Source organism: Sturnira hondurensis, unplaced genomic scaffold (assembly GCF_014824575.4).
Source record: "Sturnira hondurensis isolate 20B ecotype Veracruz unplaced genomic scaffold, ASM1482457v3 Scaffold0021143, whole genome shotgun sequence".
Classification (NCBI taxonomy): domain Eukaryota; kingdom Metazoa; phylum Chordata; class Mammalia; order Chiroptera; family Phyllostomidae; genus Sturnira; species Sturnira hondurensis.
In genome coordinates, this window is record NW_028093774.1 from 24,241,329 (window position 1) to 24,256,282 (window position 14,954).

Here is a 14,954-nt window from a genome sequence, read left to right on the forward strand (position 1 = left end):
AACTTTCTGTCCACCCTTCTGCCGAAGAAACCTGAGAGCTGCAGCAGCCTTCACCTACCAGCATGCCCACCCAGCCAAAAACAATGCCTTAAGCACATACAGGTTTCAGCAGGAGTACTTGAGTGGTCACAACAGCCCAAATGACAGGGGAAATACTCCTAGCCCCATTTTTCTGATGACAGTACCGGGGTACAAAGGTGCTGAGAAATCTGCTTACCCACTGTTTCAACACCAAGAACCAGAAAGTCACCATACGACCCCTACTGGGCAGGCTGTTACCAGCCTTGGGAGTAGGGAGTGGACACATTCACTTCTTTTAAAGAAGCTTCCGGAGGGTGACACCCACGTCCTACAGTGGTTGCCCCAGGAGAATTGCTGAAGAGACAAGGTGAAGCACCGCTGGGTGTCGGTCCCCTGGGGAGAGTCCCTATGGGTGCGAGGTAGTGGCCCACTTGTAAATCCGTGGTGGATCTGGGATCAGAACCCAGGCATTCTGTCAGGATCCCTGCCTTGACCTGGAGGGCAACCTCTCTGTGGCCCAGGAGCCCTGGAAGAGGGGGTCAAAGGGGCCCTCGTCTCCTGGCGGGGGAGAAGGCATATGTGGGTGCAAAGGCCTCAGGGCTGAATCAGAAGGGCGAGGAGAGACCTCTCCTGGGTGCCCGACCCACTTAGATACGACAGCGCAACCAAGGGGTCCAGTAGGGTGGTGGAAGGCTTTGACCAGGGTGCTCCTGAGAGGACCCTCTCGGGTCTTGCCACAGTGTCGCACCAGCCCCAAACCAGAGCAAGGTGTTCCACTGCATTCACTCAAGAGAGCCATGGTTTCCCTTCTTGTGTGGAGCACAACCCTTAGAATTTACTCCTGTTGACACAGGCCACACACTTCATGAGGAAAAGTTATTTTCTCCAACCCTAGCAGCAGCAGTAGTGCTTTACTTCTCTTCGTCTGGCTCTGCATGCCAACGACTTGCCTCCTGGATCGTATGAACAAGCTTCCCACCCAGTTCCCGTGTTCGGTTTTGCCCATGCCCCTTGCCCACCCCTTGCGGCCTCCACCTTGTAGCCAATCATCCTTCCAGAGAGCAAACCTAAATGCACCACTTGCTTGCTGCTTGAAAGGAGTCAACTCTCCCAGCATCCTCAGATTGAAAAGCCCAGACTAGATGCCGAAACACTAACAAAGTGCTTGAGGTGTTCCTAACAAAAATAAAGCACACCTCCAAGAGAACTGCCTGGCTTCCTCTGCTGGGAAACAGCGCAGTGGTCAGACAAGCCCTCTGGAGCTAGACAAGATGGGTTCCAACCCTGGGTCTGCCACCTAGTGGTATAACCTTGCACAGGTCACTTTGCTTGTCCGGAATCCAATTTTCCCCTCTGTAAAATGGGGATTAAAATATCATCCACCTCATGAGTTACTGTCAGATTTTTTTTAAGATGGAGTATATAAAGCCCTTAGAATGGCTGAGTAAGAAACACCACCATTTGGCAAGTAGTAGAAAGATTCAACTACTATTTTGCAGGAAGGAAACAGATACTCCATGAGATAGTGACTTGCCTGACCTCATTTGGCTTGTAAATGACATGTGAAATTCAAGCCCAGGTTTTCAGAGTCTAATTTTTGATAACCATGATGTCCCATCTTCAGTGCCATAGGGGTAGACATTCCCTGAGTACTCTTCAGGGGCCTGCACGGGAACTGAGACTTCTGAGCTTCATTGAGCTCCAGGGAAAGAGCATGGAAACAGCAAGGGTCAGCCCTTCCTGGAAACAGCCCTTGTGATCTGGCATCCTGGGAATTTGCCCAGCTGGACTTGTGACATTTACCCAGTACTACTGTGCCTCGTGCGGCACTGACATCAATTCCCACGAGCCTACCTAAGTGTTTACCCATCTGGGGCTCCACAGGATGGAAGTATTATCACTGGGTTCAGCAGTCTGAGAGATTTGTCCAGACACTGCCACCTGGTTACGCGCACCCCTGTCAAGCTGGTCAACTTCTTTCTGTTGCTGAAATTATTGAGAAATCTGTTGGAGTAAGTAAACATGCTTGAGATGGGCCCCCAGGATCTGGCAGCACCAAACGCCCAGGGAAAAGGCATTGCAATAGTCCTTTCCATCCATAACACCGCATGCTGCTTTCCAGCCAGAAAGCTTATTTCCAAGTGGTCGCTGGTCCAAAAATCTACATTATTCTGGATTTCAACCATGTAGCTTAGTTTAAAATATGAGCAACTGCTTTCCAGTTACTTTGCTCAGCAAGTATTTTCTTTCCCTCTGGTTGGCATGCAGGGCCTGCCATAACCATGGCCATCATTCAAATGATGCATTTCTTCTCCCAAATCCTCCCAAGTCCAGAAAAGGTTAGAAATTCCAGGGAACTATTAGTCTCAAACAGTGTCTCTCTGCCAGGCTCAATCTTCTGATCCAAGCAAAGAATGAAATTGACAAGTTCCTTCTTTCCCTGGAGACCAGGCTTATAAAGAAATCTAGCTATTGGGCATGTGGTCTGCCCAGTTTCAGCCATACACCCAGTCCTGTGGGACTTCTATTTGCAAGGGGATATTTCAGTAGAAGAAAAAAATACTCTCTATCTTTTATTGAGGCCTAAGGGCCTCAAATATTTAGTACTAGCCAGGAATGCCCATTTCAAACAAATCTGTGTTTCTGTATAATCCAGAGGAAGTTTGCTCTGTCTCATATTCAGAATAAAAGATTTCCATTCATTTTAACAGGCATTTTGATGCATCTCTTTCCGTGTCCAGCACGTGCTCATCATTACGATGGGCCTCTGGATGCACACCTTGCCCTCTTAGTTACAATCTAAGATACAAAGCAGACAGACACTTGGAGACTGTATTTCAGAGCAAAGTCTGAGCTGTGTTTTAGGGACTCAGAGCAGACACCCACTATAGACCTCATGGGTAGGGAAGGTCCCATGAAGAAGGCAGATTCAAAATGGGGCTTTGGAGAAAGGTGCTTCTGTAACATAAATATAGCTTGATTTACATTTGCTTCATTTGTGACAACAACTACAAATAGAAAAGGTGAGTTTGGTCTAAGGTCCAGAACTCTTAAAATAAACTACTGAGCTCAGAAGCCTGGGTCACCAACAATCCTGGGTGCTGTTTCTAGACTTACCAAAAACTTGCAGTAACACTTAGCATTGGGCTGGGGCAGGTATTTAGTCCAATTATGCAGATGAGATTGATCCACAGAAGTTAACCTTACCAAGTCAGTCCTTAAATTTTAAATATACATCACAGTTCACACACACACACACACACACACACACACAATGTAAATATGTGAGGTGATGGGTGTGTTCATTAACTCAGGAAGGGGACCTTTTCACAATGTATATGTATTTCAAAACATCACATGAGGACTTCTGGCCAAGATGGAGGCACGGGTGGAAACACTGTACCTCCTCACACAACCAAATTTAAGGACAACGAGGATTTAGAAACAAAAACACAACCAAAACAGACAGAAACTTGAACTATACCAAAGTCCAACAACAACGAACCATTCATCCAGACCAGTAAAAGGGGCATAGCCGGTGGCCAGCAGAGAGGGGTCATGGCAATAAAAATCGGCCAGACTGACCCAGGCAGGCAGGCGGCGGTCAGCAGATCCCAGGCGTGGGGTGGCAACAGGCAGACCCAGTGAGGCACATAAGGTAGCTGGCTGACTGCAGTCACATGTTTATGCTCAGATAAACCAAGTGAAAAAACGGACAGTGAGACAGACCATGCAACGCAGGGCCACAGTGCCAGGAAATAACGCCTAAAAGCACCAATTGGAAAAACTTTCAGGGGTTGAGGTGCTGTGAGAGGCTCCCAGACTCACAGGATGTTTCGTTGGAGAGACCCACAGGGTCCTAGAATGTACACAAGCCCACCCACATAGGAACCAGCACCTGAAGGGCTCACTTTGCTTGTGGGAGGCAGCAGAGGGGACGGAGATCCCAGAGAGAGTGGAGCAAATGCTGTTGCTCCCTCTCTGACCCCTCCCCCACATACAACATCACAACCCAGCGACTGGGTTGACCCACCTTGGTGAACACCTAAGCCTCCACCCCTTATACACAACCAGCGTGAACAGACCAAAACATTATGGCTCAAACAGAAGAACAGCTCAAAACCCTAGAGCCAATACTTCTAAGCAACAAAGAATAGCCAACCTATCAGATGCACAGTTGAAAACACTGGTGATCAGGATGCTCACAGAAATGGTTGATTTTAGTCACAAATTAGATGAAAAAATGAAGGCTACACTAAGTGAAATGAAAGGAAATGCACAGGGAACCAATAGCGATGGAAAGAAAACTGGGACTCAAATCAATGGAGTGGACCAGAAGGAAGAAGAAAACAACCAAACAGATAAGAATGAAGAAATAAGAATTCAAAAAAATGAGGAGAAGCTTAGGAACTTCCAGGACATCTTTAAACATTCCAACATCTGGAACTGGAAAGCATTATGCTGAGCAAAATAAACCAGGTGGTGAAAGACAAATACCATATGATATCACTGTTAACAGGAATCTAAATAACAAAACAAACAAGCAAGCAAAATATGACCAATGACACTCAAATATGGAACAGGCTGACAGGGTCCAGAGGGGAGAGGGGAGAGAATCATAGGAGAAAAGGGGATGGACTCACATGAACAAGTATAAAGGACACATGAACAATAACTAAGGGTGGGGGGCGGAAATGGGAGGGAGGTGGGGAGCACTGGGCAGGGGGCGGGCAGGACTGGGAATATAAGACAGAAAACTGTACTTGAACAAGAATTAAATAAATAAATAAATAAATGTATGTTGATTTTTAAATAGTGAAAAAAAAACATTCCAACATCCAAATTATATGGGTACCAGAAGGGGAAGAGGAAGAGCAACAAGTGGAAAAGTTATTTGGCCAAATAATAAAGGAGAACTTTCCCAATATGGCAAAGGAAATAGACTTCCAGGAAGTCCAGGAAGCTCAGAGAGTCCCAAAGAAGGTGGACCCAAGGAGGAACACACCAAGGCACATCATAATTACATTAGCCAAGATTAAAATGAAGGAGAGAATTCTAGAAGCAGCAAGAGATAAGGGGACAGTCACCTACAAAGGAGTTCCCATCAGACTGTCAGTGGATTTCTCAAACAAGACCTTACAGGCAAGAAGGGGCTGGAAAGAAGTCATGAAATCCAAAGACCTATATCTAAGATTGCTCTATCCAGCAAAGTTTCATTTGGAATGGAAGGGCAGATAAAGTGCTTCTCACATAAAATCAAGGTCAAGGAGTTCATCATCACCAAGCCCTTATTATACAAAATGTTAAAGGGACTTATCTAAGAAAAATGAGTTCAAAATATGAACAGTGAAAGGACAGCAAACTCACAGTTATTAACAACCACACTTAAAACAAAAGCAAACTAAGCAGACAGCTAGATCAGGAGTGGAACCATAGAAATGGCGATCACATAGAGGGTTAGCAACAGGGGAGGAAGAGAAGGGGGGAGAAGGTACAGAGACTAAGTAGCATGGACGGTAGGTAGAAAACAGACAGGGGGTAGGGCAAGAATAGTATGGGAAATGTAGAAGCTAAAGAATTTGTGACACATGGACATGAACTAAAGGGGGGAAATAGGGGGATGGGGTTTGCAGGGCAGAGGGGAATGAAGGGGAGGGAATGGGACAACTGTAATGGCATAATCAATAAAATATATTTTAAAAAATCACATGATATACTTTAAATGTCTCACAATTTTATTTGTCAATTGCACCTCAATAAAGATGCAAAATGTGCATGAGAAAAATCATTACAGTGACTTAAACCACTTATAAGCTTATTTCTCTTTTTTGTACACAAGCTCCCTTCAAAGTACAGGGTAATTCCTTCCAACCCAGGGCCCCTCTAATATTGCTCTGCCATACTTAATAAGTGGTTCCTACCTCATGGTCCAAGATGGCTGCTCAAAGTTTAGCCATCACACCTGTTTTCCCATCAACAGGGAGGACAAAGGGGAAAAGAAGAGCATGCTTCTATCTTTAAGGACACTTCCTAAAAGTCACATTTCATTTTATCTATTAGCTAGAATGTCATCACATCTACTTTCAAAGAGAGCTGAAAAAAATACAGTCTTAGCTCGAGATGGCCAAAGATGTCCAGCTAAAAATCAGGGTTTATGTAACTAAGGAAAAATAAAATACTATGGACAACCAGCAGTAGGGGCTCATTAAGAGAAACACTGATGTGTCAAATGTTAAATTTGACAGCTTGAGCTGCCAAATGAAAGAACCGTGGACAAGGCAATGGAGTCCAGAGAATTTGGTTGTGACTTCCCTCTAGCTCTGCATGTCCAGCTCTCTCATGCTGAACAATATTAATGATTTGGGGGCTAGACACCCAGACTCTCTCTTTTAGATATAATTGACATATTATACATATTAGTCCAAGGTATACAACATAATGATTTAATATTTGTATATATTGTGAAATAACTACCACAATAAGTCTAGTTAACGTGTCACCTCATAGTTACAATTATTTTCTTGTGATGAGAATTTTTAAGATCTACTCTCTTAGCATCTTCCAAATATGTGATAACAGCACCACTTCCAGCAACAACCAATCTGCTCTGTGTTGGTTTTATTTATAGATTCTATATTATCGGTAAGGTCATACTGTGTTTGTCTCTCCCTCTATCTGACTTCTTTCATTTAACATAATGCTCTCAAGTGTCATCCATGTTCTTATGAATGACAAGACCTCCTTCCTTTTTATTGCTGACTAGTATTTTATTACATACATATATGTGTGTGTATACATATGCCACATTTATTTTATCCATGCACCCATCAGTGGACACTTAGGTAGTTTCCATGTGTTGACTATTGTAAATAATGCTGCAATAAAAGTGAGCACAGATATCTTTTCAAGTTAGCGTTTTGGCTTTCTTCAGAAAAATAGTGGACGGTAGGTAGTGGTAGGTAGTGGACGGTAGAAGTGGAATTGCTGGATCACATGATAGTTCTATTTTTACCCAAACTATTGATGCCACAAAAATTTGCTTCTGGTATTTCCCTCTTAGACACCTTCAATGGGAGGAACCAAGAACAAACTGGGATGAAGCTCAAGCCACATGGTGCCAGGGGGGCAAGAAAGGAGCCCCTCAAAGAGCTAGCAGTCAATCATGACCCCCTGGACTGATGCACATCTTTGTGAAAATATTCTTGCCAATCTAGTTCTTTCCCTCCCTTTTCCACCTACAGGGGAAGCTCTCTTTTTACTTGGTTACTTTCCTATGGTCTGCTTTCAACATTATTAATAATAGCCCTGGCTGGTGTGGCTCAGTGGATTGAGTACCAGCCTGTGAATTAAAGGGTCACCAGTTTGATTCCCAGTCAGGGCACATGCCTGGATTGTGAGCCAGGTCCCCAGTAGGGGGCATATGAGAGGCCACACATATGTTTCTAACCAAACATCAATGTTTCTCTCCCCCTCTCATTCTCCTTCCCCTCTCCCTAAAAATAAATAAATGAAATCTTTTTAAGATTATTAATAACAGTAGTAGTAACTAAGGCAACTTTGCAAATGCCAAGTACACAGACCTTAAACACATACATTCTATGAAGTAGCTGCCATTATTGTTCCACTTTACTAAGAAAGAAACTGAGACTTTGGGAGGTTATGTAACTCACCTAGCCAGAAACAAGTAGCAGACTCACAACTTGAACCCGATCTACCTTGTGCTACTAACAGAACTTTTTGCTAAGTACTTTCCCTATGTGATCTCATATCCTCAGGCCCAGTCTATGTGGTCAGTAAGTATTAGTCCCATTATGCAGATGAGGAACTGAGGCTTAACCGCAAAGGTCGACCTCACCAAGGGTGGTCCTGAAATTTTGCATGTACATCAAAAGTTTTGGCATCCTCTCAAAATTATTAGTTTTAGAGTCAGAAGCACATGCTATTTTTGCACATGCTATGTTATGTATTACTGAAGGTTAACTCTTATCTCCATATGTATGAAGTTTCCCAGCTCACCTGCTTTAATTTTCATCTGCAGGCTTCATTGGTTTGTATTGTTACACTGGTGCCCACAAGGCAAGGAGCCTGTTCCATGTCTTTAGGCCCATAACAACCACAGTTGAGTACTTCAGAGAAAGCATTGTTACAAGGACCCCACTCAGTGTAGGATTTAAGACTCCATTACAAATTATCACCATTTGGTTCTAATCCATTGGCACAGAGATAAACCAGCCAATCAAACAAATGTCATTGCATCCCACCTGTGTGCCCAGCATTGCACTAGGCACTGGGTACACAATAACAAAGGGAGAAGGTGACTGACCTCCAAGAGCTTACAGTTTATTGGGAAGACAGACATTAAGCAACTAATTATTATTAATTCATTAATTACAACTGTTCGCAGTACTTACTACAAAGATGTACAGGGTAGTTATTAAAAAGATAGGTAACTCGATCTAGAGGGTCAACTTTCCTGAGGATGTGATGTTTAAGCTGAACAGAGAGCAAAGGGAAAGTATTCTGGGCATGGCAAATAGCATGTGCAAAGGCACAGAGGCAGGAGAGCACATGGAACTACATTTGCAATGAACTGGATCACTCTGACCCCTTTAAGTCTCAGTAGCCCAGAAAAAATAATTATTGCTATTTACCATCTGGGTCTGATGGTCTCATTTGATGTTTTTATATTTTAAAGTCACTTTACAGAAGTAGGAACAAAGGAACAGTGTATTCATCATCTATTTCCACATAACAAATTACTCTAAAAACTTAACTTAAAACAACAAACATTCTATCATAGTTTCTACGGATGAGGAATCTGGGAATGGCTTAGCTGGGAGGTGCTGGCTCAGGGTCTCATGTGAGGTTGCAGTCAGGGCCAGCTTCAGAGGCACGCAACCTTTGCAGTCATGTGAAGCCCCACATTTGGCTTAATCCTCTGCTGTTGTTGTCTTGAAATTTTTAACAATTTTTGAACAAGGAGCCACCCCCACTTTTGTTTTGCACTGGACCCCCTTAAGTTATGTAGCCAGTTCTAGTTGCAGTCAGCCTATCAGCCAGGGTTACCATCATCTGTGACTGGAAGGCCCACTTCCAGTCTCAGCCACATGGTTGTGGGCAGGCCTCAGTTCCTCACTGGCTGTTGGCCAGATACCTCCATTCTTCTCCATATGGGTCCTCACAACAGCATAGCTGGCTTCCCCACAGGGCCAGTGATCAACCAGAGAACCCAAGAAGAAAGCCACAGTCTCTTATAAGCTCATCTCAGGAGAGACCTACCATTATTTCTGTCATATTCTATTGATCACATGGACCAACTCTGGTATGAAGTGGAACGGGAATATATATACACAAGTGTGAATACCAGGAGGCAGGCATCGGTGGGAGCTAGCTTGGAGGCTGATCACCACATGTAGTGAAAAACTTTGTTAGAAATGTTAATAAGAATGTAAATATAATAAACCCAACATTATATTCTATATTTTTCTAGTTTTAAAGGTAACATACCTGAAATAGACAATAAACTTTGATTGAAAGCATCTGTTCATCATGTCCTGAACCTGGAACATACTGATGATGTAAATACGGACTCCAGATTTCAAATGTATCTCTAACTGGCCTGACTTATTATTCCTTATGGTTCTTCTGTTTGCATTTGCATCATAAAAGCGTAATACTTTTGCAGGACTTGGTGGCTCATGATTTTGTTGAAGAGAGGATGGCCATCTTCTTTGCTCCATAATTGCATAACATTTTCATTTTTAGATGGATCAACAACATAATCTAAAATTTTAATCCAATTCATATTTTTATTTCTATGTCACTTATTTCCTCTTTGTATGCACACCTGCCTTCAGCATTCGACCAGTTACAAACCACCTCAAGTAAATTTTGGTGCACAAAATCTGAAAGGTTACTTCATTTGTCCAACATTTCAGCAAGGCTGCAGTAGCAGCAGCTGCTCTCAGAGTTTCACTCTGTACCCAGGGACGAGAAGAAGAAAGATGCTGGAAAGTTGGCCAAGAAAAACATAGTCCCAGTGAACAAATGTGGGGGCAAGGCCAAAACAAAGAAGTGATCCAAAGGCAAAGTTCGGGACAAGCTCAACAACCTAGTCTTGTTTGACAAAGTGACGTATGACAAGGGAGTTCCTAACTATAGGTTTACTGTAACCCCAGCTATTGTCTCTGAGAGACTGAGGACCTGCGGTTCCCTGGCCAGGGCAGCCTTTCAGGAGCTCCTTAGTGAAGGACTTATCCAACCAGTTTCAAAGCACAGAGCTCAAGGAATTCACACCAGAAACACCAAAGGTGGGGATGCCCCAGCTGCTGGTGAAGATGCATGAAAAACAGGTCCTACCAGCTGTACATTTTCAAAAATAAAACTTCATAAATAAAGTTTAATAAATCTAAAGGACTTAGATCCTTTAGATTACAACTTAAAGGATCTAAAAAATCTAAAGGATTAAAGAATATTGCCATATGTCTTCTTAGGAAAATAGAAAATTTTAGGCTCTTGTCATAAAATGCTGTATAATTAAGTCCATCTGGTTGACTAACTGAATGAAAATACCATATTTCCTCTTTTTCCTTAAAAATTGTCTTAATTTATTGAAAATCATCTAGGATATCATTATCTAAAGATTCATTGGCTAAGATTTCTCTTATACAACCAATGTTACCATTGTCACGCGCTTCCAGTCTAGAGTGCTACATTAATCTTCTGATTTAGATAATAATTATGAAACCTTCTTCTCTACCTCTCTTTGCCATTATAAATAGCAAAGGAAAAATTCAGAATTTTCAGTTGTGTCACATGAAACTAAAAGCAGGCCACAAAAGTAGTGTCTCCAGTTTTCTTATTGTCTTCTTGAAAAATAATATAATACTTTAGGTAATGAATTAAGAAAACTAGAGGATGATAAAATACTGATGATTTATTATACTGTTGCCTACCCTTCTTGGTAGTTCACTATTCTTCAGTTTTCTTATTTGTCTTTTTGAGCTTAGTTAGAAATAATTGATGAGTAATGATAAAATAATTCCTAGGAAGACAAAAATAACCATTTCAAGATATAAGGAAAAATATGATCACTAAGGTCCAATATACTCATAACTGCAAGATAGAATGAGTTTTATTCTATCTCTAAAAAATAAATAAATGCTGTATTTGTGCTTTGGAAGAGATCTTAAAAGAAAAGTCAAGAAATATCAGTGCTTTACAAAAATTTCAAGTGCTTTAAGAAATCAATTGGAATTGGGCCCAATGGACCCTGGATGGGATTAGTACAACTGACTTACAGGATTTGGGAGAAATGGCGCCACCAGCGCGACCTGAAGCTGAGGCTATCGCTGCCCCACCCACACCCCTCAACCCACAAGTTTCCTTGCAGCTTCTCAAACTCTCAGCCCCTCATCTTTCTACCTGGCAAAGCTGTAAGACCTCTTGTGACTACAGTGAGCCCAGTCAACTCATCTAAAGTAATCTGTCTCAAAATATTGAACTAAATCACACACACAAAGTCCTGTTTGCCATATAAATAAAGCAACATGTTCACAAATTTCAGGGATTAAGATGTGGACATCTTTGTGGGGAGGGGATTATTAAGCCTAGTATGTTCCCTCTCACCTCATTTCCCCTCCCTCCCACCTTTTCTTTAACTAAAGCGTCTCTAACTGCAGGCCTTTTGTTCATCTGCCCCTATATTCTATTCCTTCATCAATGGTTTGTCACCATCACGGCCTCAGTACCAACTTGTGTTTGGGTGATTCTCAAACTAATGCCTTCAGCCCATATGCCTCATCAGAAACAGAGTGCATGGTCTCCTTGCCATCCCCAAAGTCCCATCTTGCCCCTGTGCCCTGGCTACCACCCATCACACCTCCAGACACCTGGTCCTCCAGCCTCAAAACCCCTCCCACTCCGCTTCTTTCACACCCTACCATTTCCCCTCACAGGTGTGGCCCTCCACTCTGCCACGGGTGTTTCCCAGCCTCCAACGCATTTCCTGAAGATAAGTCGTCATACACTGTTTCCACTGCACCATTCTCCTATTCAAGGACCTTTAGTTATCTGTATTTTTGTGATAAGAGGGAAGTGCTATTTAAAATATAAAAAGGAAAGGTCAAATCCAGTCTCCTCTGCCTTCTTCACATACCAAAATCATAAATGTCCCTCACTCTCATGGCCTCTCATGAGAAACCTGCCTTCCCACTGAGATATTGTTCATCAAACAGTTAGTGAGCACCCACTCTGCACAAGGTGCACACATTGCAGAATTCAGCCTCTGTCCTCACCTAGACCATCTTCCCTAAAGTCAACTGGCCTCCTCCTCCAAGAAGTCAACCATGGTGATGCAGCCAAAGTGACAAAACTGTCCAAAAAAGTAAATATAAATCTAGCGTTTTTTTCTACAAGCTGTACATATAGGTGCACTTTAATAGCTACTACTTATTGAACATCTACAATACACCAAGCACTCTACAAACATTTCATCCTTATGACAACCCTATTATCCCTGATGTTATTCCCATATTTCATCAAGAAAACTGAGACTCGGAGGGGCTAAGACATTTCTTTGTGGTTACACAGGTCTCATGGGCAGCATGGTTTTCAAGAATGAGCTCTTCCGACCCCAAAGTCCATGTTCTTCACTACTAGCCTGTATTGGAAGAACTGGACAACCACATGGAACTTTTCCTATGAGACAGTCTGCAGGCTGGGCTGGCACCAGAAGCAGGATCCAGGCAGTCTCCATGGAACCTCAGTTCAAAGTTACTGGTGTAATCTGAGGGCTATGGCCCCTGGACAAAGCAGCACTTGGGAAGCATCTGGAGTACGAGAGGGGGCAACGCCAACCTCAGCCTCCTTCTCTGGGGTGCACTGCATGGACTCACACCAGGCTCTGCACCAAGCCAAGGAGCAGCTTGCCCTCAGCCAGGAACACTCCCTGGCTGGCCACAGGCTCCCTGCAACCAGCCTCAGCCCTCCCAGCAGCCCACTGCTTCCTGTGGTCTGGGCCTACGCATGTCTCTGGCCAATTAGACCACAAGCACCTTCAGCTGGAGCCCCAATCTCCTATTTTCTGGCTTTTCTACCTTCCTCTGTGAGAGGTCAAAATCCATGCTCATCACACTTGTCAGTAGGCCATTTAAATGGCCAGATGACATTGAGGCAAAGGACTACAGACTGGCCAAATTGAATGTTACTTTAAAATTAACTAGAATGAAATGCTATTAAGGAGAAAGTATTTGTTATTGCTGTTTTCCCATGTGAGAGGTATATTCTCAATAAGAATCTGTAAAATCCCTTGGATATATTTCATTCCTACATTGTGCCTTTGCTAGATGTCTCACACAATTAGACATCTGTGCAAAGACAGAAATATTTGCATTTAGGTACATGTGTTAGAGGTGGGAAATGTAATAGTTAAGAGTTCCAACTTGGGAGTTAGACCTTGATTCAAATTCTACCTCTGTGACGTTGGATGACCATGAACTGGTCACTCCACCTCTCTGAGCCTCAGTTTTCTCACTTGTGAAATAGTCATTGAAAGTGCCTTTCTTGTTCATACCTATTAGCCATTATCTTAAAAGGCAAAAACCAGAAAAGCGTAAGTGTTGACAGGAATATAGAGAGATCAGAACTCTTTGTTGGTGGAAATGTAAAATGATGCAAGTGCTGTGGAAAAGAGTAAAGTAGCCCCTCAAAAAGTTAAACATGGAAATACCGGATGACCCAGCAACTCCACATCTGAGTATAGACCCAAAGGAGCCGTGAGCAGGGACTTGAACGAGTATCTGTTCACCTACATTCAGAGCAGCCTTATCACAAGAGCCAAAAGTTAAAAGCAAAGCAAAAGCCCATCAGCAGATGAATGAATAAACAAATGTGGTAGAGCCACACAGTGGAATATTATTGGGCCATAAAAAGGAATGAGGCACTGATCCATGCTCCAATACAGATGAACCTAGAAGACGTTATGCTAAGTAAAATAAGGTGACCACGAAAGGACAAATATTGCACAGTTCCACGGATAGAAGCACCTAGAGTGCTCAGATTCACAGACACAGAAAATAAAATGGTGGTCACCAAAGGCTGGAGGGAGGGGGTAGTGGGGAGTTATCGTTTAACAGCTTGTTTGGGAATAGAAAAGAGTTTCAGAGATAAATGACAGGGATGGTTGTACAATAATGTGAGTATACTTAATGGCACAGTACATCTAAAAATGGTGAAAATGGTAAATTTATATACAATGGAATATTAGTCAGCCATAAAAAATGAAAACCTTGCCAGTTGTCACGACACGAATGGACCCGGAAGGCATCATGCTGAGTGAAGTACGTCTTGGAGAGAAAGGCAACACCGTATGATCACAGTGATATGGGGAATCTAAACGCAGGAACAAGCTCTTAGACACAGAGAACAGGTCAGCGGCTGCCAGGGGCAGGAGGTGGTGGGTGAAAAGGGCAAAGGGGGTCAAATGGTACAAACTTCCAGTCACAAATTAACAAAGTCCTGGGGATGCAATGTTCAGCGTGAAGACTAGAGTTAATAACACTGTGTTGTATATTTGAAAGTTTCTAAGAGAAGAGATCTGAAAAGTTCCCACCACAGATAAAAAGGAAACTCTGCTGTTCTTCAGAGTGATAGATGTTGACCTACCACGGTGGTCACTTCACAACACACACAAAGACCGGATTGTTACGTTGTGCCCCTGAACCTAACGTAATGTTGGTAGTTGATTATACCTCAGTTTTTAAAGGTAAATCTTATATTGTATATTTTACCACCGTAAAAAAAGTGTCTTCCTTTAGCTTGGTTTACTAATGGATTAACATCAGTAAAGCAGCTGACAGTGCTTGGCACACAGCAGGGAATTACTAAACTGGAGATATCACCATCATTAGCTTTAGTGCTCAGAACCAAAGGCT

General features: G+C 42.8%; 1 pseudogene; it reads left to right on the forward strand.

Moving 5' to 3' along the window:
* The first annotated feature begins 9,329 nt into the window (after positions 1–9,329).
* Positions 9,330–10,388, forward strand: LOC118976737 (40S ribosomal protein S25-like; annotated as a pseudogene).
* Positions 10,389–14,954: the final 4,566 nt, after the last annotated feature.